At 42.8% G+C, this 15,459-nt stretch overlaps 1 long non-coding RNA gene across 1 annotated transcript; it reads left to right on the top strand.

Moving 5' to 3' along the window:
* The first annotated feature begins 3,987 nt into the window (after positions 1-3,987).
* Positions 3,988-13,983, top strand: LOC146504874 (uncharacterized). The gene is made up of 5 exons (XR_014877759.1): positions 3,988-4,121; positions 6,859-7,628; positions 7,783-7,908; positions 10,098-13,379; positions 13,887-13,983. It is a non-coding gene; the product is annotated as an uncharacterized LOC146504874 (long non-coding RNA).
* The last annotated feature ends 1,476 nt before the right edge of the window (positions 13,984-15,459 follow it).

The following is a 15,459-nucleotide window of genomic DNA, read 5'->3' as shown; positions in this document are numbered from 1 at the left end:
CATACTCTCACACGCACTGAACAGTTGTCATACTCTGACACGCACTAAGCAGTTGACATACTCTCAAACGCACTGAACAGTTGTCATACTCTCACACGCACTGAACAGTTGACATACTCTCACACGCACTAAGCAGTTGACATACTCTCACACGCACTGAGCAGTTGACATACTCTCACACGCACTGAGCAGTTGACATACTCTCACACGCACTGAGCAGTTGACATACTCTCACACGCACTGAGCAGTTGACATACTCTCACACGCACTAAGCAGTTGACATACTCTCAAACGCACTGAACAGTTGTCATACTCTCAAACGCACTGAACAGTTGTCATACTCTCACACGCACTGAACAGTTGACATACTCTCACACGCACTAAGCAGTTGTCATACATTCACACGCACTGAGCAGTTGACATACTCTGACACGCACTGAGCAGTTGACATACTCTGACACGCACTAAGCAGTTGTCATACTCTCACACGCACTGAGCAGTTGTCATACTCTCCCACGCTGAGCAGTTGTCATACTCTCACACGCACTGAGCAGTTGTCATACTCTGAATCTCACTGAGCAGTTGACATACTCTCACACGCTGAGCAGTTGTCAAACTCTCTCACACGCTGAGCAGTTGTCATACTCTCAAACGCACTGAACAGTTGTCATACTCTCACACGCACTGAACAGTTGACATACTCTCACACGCACTAAGCAGTTGTCATACTTTCACACGCACTGAGCAGTTGACATACTCTCACACGCACTGAGCAGTTGACATACTCTCACACGCACTAAGCAGTTGTCATACTCTCACACGCACTGAGCAGTTGACATACTCTCACACGCACTGAGCAGTTGACATACTCTCACACGCACTGAGCAGTTGACATACTCTCAAACGCACTGAACAGTTGTCATACTCTCACACGCACTGAGCAGTTGACATACTCTCACACGCACTGAGCAGTTGACATACTCTCACACGCACTGAGCAGTTGACATACTCTCACACGCACTGAGCAGTTGACATACTCTCACACGCACTGAGCAGTTGACATACTCTCAAACGCACTGAACAGTTGTCATACTCTCACACGCACTGAGCAGTTGACATACTCTCACACGCACTGAGCAGTTGACATACTCTCACACGCACTGAGCAGTTGACATACTCTCACACGCACTGAGCAGTTGACATACTCTCACACGCACTGAGCAGTTGACATACTCTCACACGCACTGAGCACTTGTCATACTCTGAATCGCACTGAGCAGTTGTCATACTCTAACACGCACAAAGCAGTTGTCCCCCAAAGAAACCAAATTCCTACAAATCAGAACATGGAAGTGTTTGCACACAGTTGTGATTTTTAGCCAATCTCAGATCTCCACGCATACACAAACTAAGGCACATAAGTCTGCACACATCCAGACATTAACAGATACACACACATGGCCACCCTTTATATCGGTGGACCTCCACAAGGCCTCACTGCACTCCCCTCCTCAGAGAAACCCTCAACAGAAGAGTTGAGAAACACAAAACTTGTGAGATCTGAATGTCCTGGTGAGTCTCCACCTGTTACAGGTGGGTGCTGCCTGGACTGTCTCAAGACAGACCAGACCAGGTGCACCACAGACACTTCAAACCTCATCTCAGGACAAAAACTAAAAGAACAACATAAACAAGGAGAAAACTTGCCTTAGAAACATGCAGGGTTAGAGGAGACGGCAGCCGTGTAGAGGTGAGCCTGTGTGAGTCCTTTTTCTTTTAGTGAACAACAGAAAAACAGAAAAAAGAAAGAAAACTTACCTTAAAAATCTGTAAGGTTGTTTTCTCTGAGACATGTTGGAATCTGTAAACAGTTACTCCGAAAAGGATCCAGATGTTTCAAAATACTTCTCTGGTGAACGTTTCAATTCTGCGAACATAAATGCTGTGATTAATGGACTAAAAGTCATCGCTTCTCACCCTTATTTATGGATTCAAGGATCAAAGGATCAAATTGGTGGTAAGATTCTAAATATATGTGATGTCATAATCCTGTTAGTTTGGAATACACAAAACAATAAGCACAGTTGTACAGACACATACACACACTCCCAAAAACTAGCCAGCCCTCATGAGGAGGTTGCGACGCCCTCCAGGTGCGGGAAAGAAAGCAGGAAAAACCGGGAGCGGGCCGCTTCACTGCTATTTACATTAATGGACCGCCCCAAAGAAATCCAAACACGGAAATGCTTGCACACACATGTGATTATGCACAGAGGTCCATCCTAGCAGCCAACGTCAGAACTCCACACATGCACACATTAATGCACATACATCTGCACACATTCAGAGAGAAACTCCCCCAAAGAAACCAAATTCCAAAGAATCCAAATATGGAAATGTTTTCACACACATGTGATTATGCACAGAGGTCCACCCTACCAGCCAACCTCAGATCTCCATGCAGGCACATATGAATGCACATACATTTACACACATCCAGAGATAAACTCCCCCAAAGAAATCCGAACATGGAAACTTTTGCGCACACTGCACACACATTCAGAGTTCCTAATGTACTGGTGAGTATCCACCTGTTACAGGTGGATGCAACCTGGACTGTCTCAAGACAGACGAGACCAGATCCACCAAAGAAACTGCAGATGTGAGGACATGCGTCTTTTTGAAATATATAAAACAATAAACACGGTCGTGCAGACACATACACTCACACAGGCTGCGAAAGCCTAGCCAGCCCTCGTGATGGGGTGGACCTCCTCCAGGCCTCACTGCCTTCCCCTCCTGAGAGAAACCCTTTATAGAAGAGTTGAGAAAGACACAATTTGTGAGGTCTGAATGTTCTGGTGAGTCTCCACCTGTTGCAGGTGAGTGCAGCCTGGACTGTCTCGAGACAGACCAGATCAGCTGCACCACAGACACTTCATACCTCATCTCAGGAGAAAAACTGAAAGAACAACATAAAAAAGGAGAAAACCGACCTCAGAAACATGGCCAACATCTGTTTGATTAGACTAACAAATAATGGTTGACCCTTTTCAGGTGCTCGCCTAACCTTCAGTAGTTGTTCGAGGTCATTGAAACGCTTAGGTTTTATATATCCAGTTTCCTTGGATTGATAATCTGTCTCGTATTGAAATTGTTCTTTGGTCAGTTTTGCCTGTTGCAGAATTTCAGGGTCGCTCTTGTTGACTTTAGTAGCCACGATCTGTCTGTTTGCTATGTGAATTGGTTAGAAACAAAACTGAACTTGTTTTGGTTTCTTTTGTAAAATGCTCTGAAAACATCTGGAAAGGTTTTGGGTTGGTGTCAGGTCAACGTCCATGATGCCATAAAGTATAATGGGTGAGCGCTCATATTATGGGTTTTAGGATCAAAGCAAAGCTACCACGTCATGAAGGACCGAAGCAAAGCTACCGCGTCACAAGGGATCAAAGTGATTCTAATGTATGCGCAGGCGCACACACAAATGTTTGTTTGTGTAATATTGTTCACACTAAATTTGACCGTAGGTAATTTAACATGAGTCAATCAAAGAAAATGTTAGTTTTGGAGAATTTTGAAATTACGAAGCTGACAATTACGAGAATTTTTGTTCGTGTATTTTTTTTTTCTTTTGCATAACACGTCGAGCTTTTCTGTATATAGCCATGTCGTAGATTTCGGAGCAAACAAGAAATTGATGAAAATGTTCTATTTTATTTTAACAATCATCATCTGCATATGCAGGTTTCGTACGGGTGCTTGAAATCCTTGAAAAATCTTGGATATATTGTAGTGCTTCTATTTCGGATTTGGTGCTTAAAACGTCTTGAAACTGTATTTCATTCACCACAAATAACTATCTGATTGAATAGTTTTCTTATCAGATAGAGAAATAAAATAGCAAAGTCTAAAAGCAACATTTCTCTGCAAGGCAGCCCAGCCTTGTACCTCTGCACGTCAGTCTGTTTCAATGTGTGACCTCCCACCCCCTCCCCGAAAAGTCGGGGGTGAGCGCACTAACGTGCCTGGAGGCCGTTTTAATGAGTGTTTGCTGGAAAACGAAAAATACAAGAAGGAGTCTGCAAGAAGGATTTGTACGTTTTCACTGTGGAGGAGTTTGCGTAAGTCGTGGTAAATCATTTTCTCCAGTGTGTACGTTACACATGCTAATTTTTAAAATCGTATTATTTTGCTAGCTAGCAAACTCGCGAGATAAATGATTGAAATGCACTCAGTGTGATGCAATATGGTGCCGCTATTCTAACAGTTAGTTATTGCAGGGTAATTTCTGGAATATGCTGTGAATTTAACCAAGATTACACAGCAGTAGCAGTAATGCGAGTTACTTCCCCAAAGTGAAAGCTTTAAACGTTAGCCCGATGCTTAACTAGCCAACTCAAGCTTTCTGATTGAAGGCTAAAAGCAGCGTTGTCACCAAGTAAACAGAATATTGATTCTATTTTGGTGTATTGCTGCAGTTTTTTCAAGTATTAACTTGGTGCTTTTGGCAACCTTAGGGGGAAATAATGGTAATGTGACTGATCCATATGGACACAAAGAATGTAGACTTTTTTGTGCTACCGAAATTCCGTGGCTTTCATTCAAAATCAGTTTATCGTTAAACAAATTGAAGATTATAATGGCTTCAAACTCACATTGAGGCCTGTGGGGCACTATCAGCCACTGAAACAGTAGACAAATGAATATTTCATACCTTAAGGCTGCCTGTTTATTTAAGGGAGATGAACAATACATTATAATTGTATATAATAATATCACAGATGATAGATTAAATAGGTTTTTGATAGATGCTTGTGCATTGTTAAAGTCTTATATGTTGAATTGATCTGAGTATGTCATCTGTTCAAAGCCTCTCCCAGTCAGTGCTGTTCTCTATGCCTGTCTTACTCTACATGATATTTTTTAACATCAGCATGCTAAAGGACTTGTTTGGAAGAGACTGCTATTTTATACGCTAAAATATGTTTTTCTTCTGGGCCAAGTTGGTGAAAGCACTTTATTATCCTCTAATAGATTTTTTTAAATGCTTGGTGATGGTAGTACCCAAAACTAGCTGCATCAGGTACTTCCCTGTGTATTTGGAGAGGATCAGAAGTCCCAGGAATAAAAAAGCAACTAATTATTTATCTGCACAGCCGTACAAGTGGCTGACTGCTAGTTTGTTCCTCTGAGGCCGTGTCCTAGTCAGTGTGTCTCGCTAGATTTCTCTCTCTTCTGTTAATTGAGCGTTTTTGTTTGTTTTGTGCAGTTCTGGTTAATAAGTGAAATTAATAAAAGCCGCAGAAATATTTTCATTGCATTTCTGTTTGTTCTGTACTTGCAAACTGTCAGTTCAGAAGAAAATGTAGCTGCTGTTTGCCAACAAACTCAGTTCCTTTGCCTGATAATTTACTTCAAAAAAATGCCTACATATATATTTATAAGCTGAGTTATTATATAGCTGAATAATTATATCTTTCAATTCATAACTAATAATGTTTTATTTTAAATTTGTGTCTTTTAGCTTCTTCTGCTTATTATTGTTATCCATCCATTTTCTTCTGCTTATCAAGGGCTGGTTTACCCGGGCAGCAGCCTAAGCAGAGAAGCCCACATCTCCCTCTCCCCAGCCACCTCCTCCTCCACTTCTTCTGGGATAACACCAAGACATCCTCAGGCCAGCTGAGAGATATAGCCTCTCCAGAGAGTCCTAGGTCTGCCCTGGGCCTCTTTCTCCTTTTCTCATCAGCCTCTCTTCAACGTGTAGGAATAGCAGCTCTACTCTGAGGCCCTTTTGAGTAACTGAACTCCTCAGCCTGTCTTTAAGGGAGAGGCAACACCCTTAGAGAAAGCTCGTGTTTTTCATCTGTCAGTCCTCTGCTCACCTGTCCCCAAACTCGTAAACAAGAGAAGATTAAAGTCCTCCGCTTGATGCTGCAAGTCATTGTTTTTTATTGTCTTTTTCTTAATATATTCAGATAATCCTAAAAATATATGTACAACAGTTTGTTTATGCAGTCAGCATTTGTATATATACAGCAGTATTCTCAAACAAGCAACAGTGAACGCACCTGTGTGAGGCAAATTCCACAATCACAGTTCAATCAGTCCCCCCACCCTGACACTTTTTTCCACATTAAGTGAGGAAATGGAATTAAATCTGACACATCTTTATCTTTTTTGGACATATCAACATATCTTTTTAAGGTTAAGAGAATATGGTCATCAGATTGGAGAAGCTGAACAATCAGAGCTGTGATAATGATATTTAAGGATATTTAAGGTGTGTTGACTGGTTCATAACGTCAGCTCATGTGAGAAAACATCCCATGCTAAAAGTTGCCGCTAGCTGCTGGTTGATGGTGAATTTATTGTGTGTTTCCACAGTCTGTACAGATGAAGAGTAGCAGAGCTGGAGATGAGGCAGGAGGAAAAGTTGACTCAATTCAATTTCAGTTTATTTATATAGCGTTAATCTCAACAACAGTCACCTCAAGACACTTTATACTGCAAGGTGGAGGCCCTATTGTAATACAGAGAAAACGAAATGATCAAAACAAGCCCTTTTGAGCGAGCACTTGGTGACTGTGGGAAGGAAAAACACCATTTTAACTGGAAGAAACTTCCAGTAGAAGCAGGTATAGGGAGGGGCAGCCTCTGAGGACTGGTTGGGGTTGAGGGGAGGGAGAAAGGACAAAGGACACGCTGTGGAAGAGAGCCAATCTATGAGCTGTTCATTCAGTTTGTAGTTTAGCTTGACTCCATGACGTTTCTGAACTAATGCTTTGCTCAATTAATGTTGCAATGAATTATGGGTGGATTTTACTGATATTCTATCTTTATGTTGTCACCAAACAGATCTACAGATTTAGGATTAGCTACAGGCTCCTCTACCCCTGCTAGCCCTTCTGTCCGGCCCAGGATGGCGCCCCTGGTGCCCCCTCATAAGGTCCAGCAGTCCTACTGTCCATCCAACAGCTCCTTCTCCCCTCTTACAGCCCCTATGGGAGCTCCATCTGTGGTGGCTACAGGCCTTACAGCTACAGCTACGGTGGCGGCTACAGCCTGGGAGGATACAGACACACACCTCACCTTGAGGACGTCCCCCCAGCAGTTTTGTGCAGCAGGCTGAAGAGATGGAACAGCAAGCACTCACATATTCATATGAGTACATTTAGTTGTTTTGAGAGGTGTACTCAACACAGGACAGTGGCTGCAGGTGCTAATTGTTTTGAGTTAAAAGTAATTAAGGCTGCTGTTGCAAAGTTTGATAATAGAATCTGAAGCTGGTAATGTTCAGGGCTGCAGTACACGTGTAAAGATGAGTCTGCTTGTATGACATCATATGTGCCTTTGTGTAACTCGGTGGTAAATAAATTGGGTACCATAGCTCCATATGCCATTAGTTACTTTACAAGTGTAAGGAAAAGTAGAAGGACTTGTTTTTGGTTAAGACCAGTTAAAATGATGAATGTCTTTCATTCAGTTTCCTTGCTTGGTTTAGAGTACTAACTGGGCGAGCGAGGAGGACGACCACGTGGTGGCCAGAGGAGAATATGACTTTACAGCTGCTTCTCAGGAGGAGCTTTCTATGCAAGCTGGAGAGATGCTCAACCTCGCTCCTAAAGGTGATGAGCTTTTTACTGGCTGCGGGACATTTGATTCTGAGTGCTTTGACCCAAAACCTTCTATTTTTGTTTTCCTTATCTTAGAAATAACAGATGAGGGCTCTTCTTTTGTGTGTGCGTGCCCCATGTTTACAACTATCTCCCTCGTGTTTAGAGCTCCAGCCCCGTGTGCGTGGCTGGCTCCTGGCCAGCGTGGACGGTGAGACCACCGGCTCGTCCCAGCAAACTACGTTAAGATCCTCAGCAAGAGAAGAGACCGCCGGGCCACAGATGTGGAGAGGTTCGTTCAGGCCCAGCAGGCGAACACGCAGGCACCCCAAACAACCTCAGCTGCACAAATCTGTGTCTCTCCTGCAGCCCATAAACGTACAGCATCTACCCGCATCATGTACAGTACATGAATGACCCGTCTCGTCAGATTCATTAGGCTCAGCTGTGTCCCCCTCCTGTGTGCAGTTTCCTCGTTTCCCTCTGTGTGTATTTATAGTCAGTGTTGGGAAGGTTACTTTTAAAATGTATTCCATTACAGAATACAGAATACATGTCCCAAAATGTATTCTGTAACGTATTCCGTTACGTTACACAATGAGAGTAACGTATTCTGAATACTTTGGATTACTTAATATATTATCATGCTGTTTACAACTACATGAATGTACTATTGCTGTGATTTATTACTCTTACTGAAGGTCCGCGGCTCCGAACCGTAGTAAAGGGACCTCTGACTAATACGGTGGGTTCTGCGTCGGGCTCGTAGCCGAAAACTAGCTTTACTTTGTTGTCTGAGTCAACTTTGCTAGCGAGAAACAGAGAGAGGCGTTGAAAGGCTGCTCCAACGGAACTTATTGTTTCAGAGGAAAACACGAACACAGTGTACAGTCGAGTCTTAATAGCTTACTTACAGCTGGGCTCGTCAGGCACTCTTCTTGACTGCAGTGGTTATTATTATATTTACATGCTTCCAGCTCCCGTTTTTTTCTTTTCCTCGTACTTTTTCTTTCTCTCCCTCCCTCGCTCACAGACACATAACGTGTATGGCAGTCCATTCTCCCTGCAGCACGGACTACACTGCCTATGATGCTACATTCTTTAGAGCTATACCTGTAGCATTCTGCCTATTAGCTTAGCACAACAACAACACAAAAGGCCTCTCTCACCCAGGAAACACACAGAGCGAGAGCGTCACCCTGTAACCATGGCAACCGTAACGCTGCCGCCTGGAACAACAGAACGTAGCTGTCAGACAAAACCCAAACAGTCCTGACCCGCCACAATATGAAACAGGAAAATACCGCCGTGTAATCCATTTATTTCAACAAAGTAACTGTATTCTAAATACCACCCTTTTAAACGGTAACTGTAACGGAATACAGTTACTCATATTTTGTATTTTAAATACGTAACGGCGGTACATGTATTCCCGTTACTCCCCAACACTTTTTATAGTAGTGATGGCCAAACAAAGCTTTCTGAAGCTTGTGTTGAAAAACGATTCATTACTGGAAGCTTTTTAACACAGTCCTCTGTGGTGACATCTGGTGGTCAAAAATATGAAGAGCAGCTTGAATCTACAAAAATACTGAACTGCTTCATTATGATTGCCCACTCTGCAGAGTGGAATTCACAATTCACAATTGGACGTCACTGATCACGTGACTGTGGCCAAACGAATCAAGCATCGACAGAGTGCTTCTCAAGCGGTGTGTTGGTGTTTTTGACACACGCGCCGGAGCGTCAGCTTCAAGCGGGCCATCACTAATTTATAGCATTCGTCCTCTTGTGTGCATTACTGGTCCGTCTGTGTTCCTCCATGCTGTTTTTCCTGCTTGTCATCCTTCGTGTTTTAACTCCATTCCCTCGTGTCCAGGTTTCTTATTTGGTTCTCAGCTTTCCCAGTTTAGGTTTTCCTAGTTTTGTTTCTCGCCTCCCTCGCCTTTGTTTGTATGTCACTCTCCATAAATAAAGCTCACTCACATCAGCAGTGCCTGCATCTTGGGTCCTCCATTCATTTCTCAACACGCAAACCCTGACATTTATTGTGTAGTTACATACTGCTAGGAAGTGCTGACAAAATATGAAATTATGATGCTATTTATGTAGAGGCACAGTACCAACACAGAACAGCGGGGACACAGAACCAAAACCTAAGAACTAACAAAGACACATCAAGAAATCAAAGATTAATAAAACAAAACAGAAAACACTGAGCCAGCGACCCAAGACCGTGACATTCAGTTTCTCAAGGAGTAATCAAAGCAAACATTCTTTTCTTTTTATGAATGAGAGATTTCCTTTATGGGTTACGTGATGGTGTAAGTTCCAGCACAGCTCATTTAGTTTGCAGAAGTGCTCCGAGGCCCCTATGAAACACATGATTGAAAGAATCTAATAAATTAGAGGGGTGCAGTAGCTGTAGTATGACTTTTTGTTCTCCTGCTGCATGACGACTTTACTTTTTTATTTTTTTAGGTGGGAGGAAATTGACATCTCAGTCCATTGTGACGTGCAGATCTTTGACTGGCTTATGAACTCCGTCAGGAGGAACTCAGCAGGAGAGGGAAACAAGGACAAACAAACACGGCTTGGTAAAAAGGAACAAGAACAGAAAAAATCAACATTACACATCCCTGAGCTGTCATTTACACCACCTGTGCCGCTTGATTTATTGGTCACTAAACGTGGTGTGTTTGGTGCGTCACTGGCTGCGTGTTCTGTGTTATTTGTCGGTCGTGGGGTTTGGGCATTGATATTTGACATCACAACAGAGAGACTGGATGTGATGTCAGAACCCTCTAAATCGTGTAATTTACAGATATTTAATTCCAGTGATTTGACTGCATCATTGTGTCTTTGAGTTATGACCCAAACTCTCTTTCAACTTTGTGAATAAATTCACGTCCCCCTGTGACCTCATAATTACACCACAGTTCAGATGGCATGAATGAGTCATGAGGTGACACCAACAGTGACAACATCAGCAGTGACATCACTAAAGTTGCCAGGTGAGTCCATAAATAGAACCCGTGACGTGGAGCAGGTACCGCCGTTTTGGACGATGCTACGACGCAGGTATAGACGCAAACGTGCGAGGTCTTCTCGCCCCGCTCGCAGACGCAGGACAGCCCACAAGGCCTCGGGTGTCCGCAGACGTGGGAGAAGATACCGTCGCAGACACTAGACAATCTCAATAAACATGTAGGATGAACATCAAAACTGTGGTCCAATCAAGTTTCTTTTAGATAATATATGTTGTTGTTGTTTTGTGTGTGTTTGTTATCAATGTTGTGAAAAAAGTTAAGCTTAGTAAGCCGTCAAGCACTGATTACTCGTAGAAGAGCACCAATAGGAGACAGAACTAATTAGAAGGTGTTATTATTCAGTCTGTACATCAAATAGAAGGCACTAACCACAAGGTGATCTTCAATGCATCTCTGTGTGAATGTGAACAGGGCGTGGAGACCCCCACTGACTGCATGTCTTTAGACTGTGGGAGGAAGCTGGAGAGAACATGCAGACTCCACACAAAGACCCCGGCCTGATGGGGTTAGGGTCCTGAGTTTGATACCCTAAACTGAACGCAGGACAGAGGAAGGGATGGGTGATGTTCATGTGTGCCCAGGTGTATGATTTGGCTCTCTGCGGTGACACAGTAAAAAATGTGGCTGTTTGTCTGTGACTGGTTGGCTGCCCCAGCCCTGGCCCTTCATGTATTTCAGTAATGTCTTTTTCTCCCGTCTCCTCCTCTCGTTTACATGTTTTGCCCTTGTGACCCATTCCTTATGTCACGTGTGTTTTCCCCTCCAGCCATCATGTTCTGTTTGTGCTTAGTTATGTCCATGTCTCATCTCTAGTCCTCTTTTCCCTCTGTATGTATTCACAGTGTACGTGTTCCTCGTCGGTTCGTCATGCTAAGTCTGCGTGTCTTATTCCGTCATGTGTCATGTATCACTCCAAATCTCACTGACTTTAACTGATAATAACTGTTTGCTGAGTGTTATGTCTAAAAGGTATTGCACAATCGCCTCTAGTAGAGGATCAGGTTTGTTTTCCACTGATAATGGATTTTAACATGACTCACCAATGATTGTGGAGCACGTCCATGTAGGATCTTATAAATACAACGAGAAAAATTAAATGTTTTAAAATGTTCAAAACTTAATATATTATATTTCTGAAGTATGACGGAAGGAAAAAGTTTCATATTTTAAAAAAATCCAATTTCATATGATCAAATTTATGTCAAAAAGTTCATATTTATTCCTCCTATGTCATGTGTGAGTACTGTACTGTAAATGTCATATATATCAGATGATACTTTAAAACTTTCCTTTTTACTAAAGCATATAGTTAGGGCTGGACCCGGTGACCCTGAATCCTCCCTTAGTTATGCTGCAATAGATGTAGGCTGCCGGGGGATTCCCATGGTGCATTGAGTTTTTCCTTTCCAGTCACCTTTCTCGCTCACTATGTATTAACAGACCTCTCTGCATTGAATCATATCTGTTATTAACCTCTGTCTCTCTTCCACAGCATGTCTTTTATCCTGTCTTCCTTCTCTCACCCCAACTGGTCGCAGCAGATGGCCGCCCCTCCCTGAGCCTGGTTCTGCCGGAGGTTTCTTCCTGTTAAAAGGGAGTTTTTCCTTCCCACTGTCGCCAAAGTGCTTGCTCATATGGGGTCATATGATTGTTGGGTTTTTCTTTGTATCTATGAAGCGCCTTGAGGCGACTTTTGTTGTGATTTGGTGCTATATAAATAAAATTGAATTGAATTGAATACTGATAACCTAATGCTAATAACTATGCAGAGGTCTCTAGGCCTCGACTTTTATTGAGCATGTGAAGTTTGGGGCAGAGTGGACAAAGAAAAGTTTCTCAGCAGGTTCAACAGGTTGCTACAACACAGGCCGATGAAGTATTGCACTCACTCATCCAAACTGGCAAACATGTAACATACACCCTAAGACTGATCCTGCTTTTTACTCCTTTGCTATGATTTAATTTGATATTATGTAGCCTTGGAGACAGTTTGCATAGATTAGAATGTTAGATTCCTGTGATGTCATCAATGCCCGATGTTTTGTTTTAATGTCTTGTGATAGTTCTAAGTGCAGATAAAGTCAGAGTTCAAGTGAGTTTAGTCCAATTTTGATCCAGTTTCTGACATGTGGTCAAAATCTTGGCCGACCTTTACCACACCACGTGCTGTGGGTGTGCGTAAATATCTAGGTGAGTAAATTCTCCTTAACCTGTTAAATTCATCTTAATTTGGGGCTTTTACTTCAGGTGTTTTGATTCAGTAGTAACCAAGTGATCTTTGTACAAACTGCAGACCGCCACACTGATCCCTGGTTCCTCGGGATAGAGGACAGGACGTCAGATGGGCGAATCAAGAGCTCCAAACGGAAAGATTGTGCCACAGAAAGACTGGAAAAAGCTTCCCAAAGAAGCAAGGACAGCAAAAGTCCGGTTGGCCTCAGCCATCTTGTCTTGGAGAAGTGTAAGTGAGACATTCAGAGATTTTTTGTTTTATAGTTATTGATCATCTGTAGGCCTGTGTGGAGTTCAGAGGTCTAATTGGTTTTGGTTTTTGCAGCTGCTTTCAGAAGGAAGAGCAGCAAAGGAAAGTCAAGCAGCGATGGAACAAAACAACCACGCAGTAAAAAGAGCAAGACATCAAGCTCACAGGAGGAGGCCAGCTGCTCTGTCTATGAGTCAGATACACAAAGCACATACAAAAATCACACTAAAGGTAAGAAGTACATAGGTAAGTTCACACCACACCTGCAGCGATAGAGCCTCTTTCCCAGGCTCTCAGAGTTTAGCTGGTATCCAGCTGGGGTGGCTGTAGCTCAGGAGGTAGAGCAGGTCACCTACTGACCGGAAGGTTGGTGGTTCGATCCTTGGCTCCTCCAGTCTGCATGTCAAGTATCCTTGGGCAAGATACTAACCCCAAGTTGCTCTCCGATGCGTCCATCAGAGTATGAATGTGTGTGAATGTAGTTAGATAGCACTAAGTATAGATAAAGTGCTTGTGAGAATGGGTGTGATTGGGTGAATGTGGCATGTTGTATAGAGCGCTTTGAGTACTCCGAGAGAGTAGAAAAGCGCTATATAAGAATCAGTCCATTTACCATATCCATCTGCTAATCACTAGAAAGCTTCTAACAAAGACTGTATGAATATGTACATTGAGGCAAAGTCAGCTTTCCTACATACAACTAATCACAACCCCTGTGTTTGTTTTGTCTCTCTGTAGAGGACTTTGAAGAAAAATACGAAGAGCAGGATAAGCTGGGTGAAAGAGGCTTTGGGACTGTCTTCTTTGGAAAACGCAGAGAAGACAATTTCCCAGTATGGCTTCTTATGTGTGCACTTTACAATTATTCTAGCTCCTCCTGTTCTCTTTTTCTAAAACACATTTTCTCTGTAATGCAGGTGGTGATTAAGCATGTTGCTCAGTTTTTAGTCAGCTACCTACCAGTGGTAAGAAATGTTTGTCTTTTTCCGTTGTTTTCCCCCAACGTGAACCTCAAACAGCCTAATGTTTGAACACTGACCTTGATGTTCTGTTTCTCAAGCTTCTTAATGGTAAAATGACCGAGATTCCCAAGAAGGTGGCATTGCTAATAAAAGTGGGGGCAGGACCAGAGGCTACGAGCAGCAATGTGACGCCCGCTTAAAACGACTGGTATGACTTGGAAGACGAACTCATTATGGTCTTTGAAAGGCCAAAAAAACAGACTTGGAAGCCTACCTGGCAAACAGAAGAACCTTTGTGCACGAGAGGGAGGTTAAGGTCAGCGAGTGGCAAGATAACATATATGGCAAACTTTAATGGATAATGTAAATCTGATTATTTGAACGTATTTTTCATTTGTTCTTTCAGGTCATAATGAGACAGCTGGTACATGCAGCCGCTGAAATGCAATCCAAGGGTGTCTTCCATCGAGACATTAAGCCAGACAATATTGTGTGTGACACATCGCCTGATCATCCAGCATTTCTATGTGTCAAATTCATCGGTTTTGGTATTGGAGTCCCTTTTAGACCAGAAGCAGTCACACAAAGAAATGGTAGGTCATCAGCCTCACTGTTTAAATGTCCTTGCCTGCCCACACACTTAGAGTCCACATGAATTCCTTACCATGAATAATTACTCTCTGGATTTTAGGGACCAAATTAGCGGCTGTAAACTGGCAGGACTTTAATGCCACCACAGCAGATTGCATCACAGTTTTGCAGCTGGGTGCGGTGATGGATTGGCTGGTACGTCACATCATCCCTGAGGACAACAACACATCTGAGATGCACACTGACATTTCAGAGGGTAAGCTGAATGTTAATTCTTTAACCTGTCACATTACAAAAACTTGAAGAAAACCCCCAACGAAACCAAATTCCAAGAAATCCAAACATGGAAATGTTTGCAGACACATGTGATTATGCGTAGAGGTCCACCCTACCAGCCAGCCTCAGGACTCCATGCATGCACACATTAATGCACATACATCGGCACACATTCTAGCATTGATATTTGACATCACAGAAGAAAGACGAGTCCTGTATTGATATTTGATGTCAAATATCAATACAGGACTCGTCTTTCTTCTGTGATGTCAAATATCAATCCCAGTCAGTCAGGCCAGAGCTGAAATCACCAGAAAGTGCCGATGAGAGTGGCTTGATGACAAACTGTGTGACCTATATGACAGCAAGCTGAATGCCTTATATGCAGTGATGGGAATTACGGCACTACAAGTAATGGCGTTACTAACGGTGTTGCTTTTCAAGTAACGAGTAATCTAACTAATTACTATTTCTATTGTTAC

This window comes from Neolamprologus multifasciatus, chromosome 13 (assembly GCF_963576455.1).
Source record: "Neolamprologus multifasciatus chromosome 13, fNeoMul1.2, whole genome shotgun sequence".
Classification (NCBI taxonomy): domain Eukaryota; kingdom Metazoa; phylum Chordata; class Actinopteri; order Cichliformes; family Cichlidae; genus Neolamprologus; species Neolamprologus multifasciatus.
This window is presented reverse-complemented; position numbering and strand designations above follow the sequence as displayed.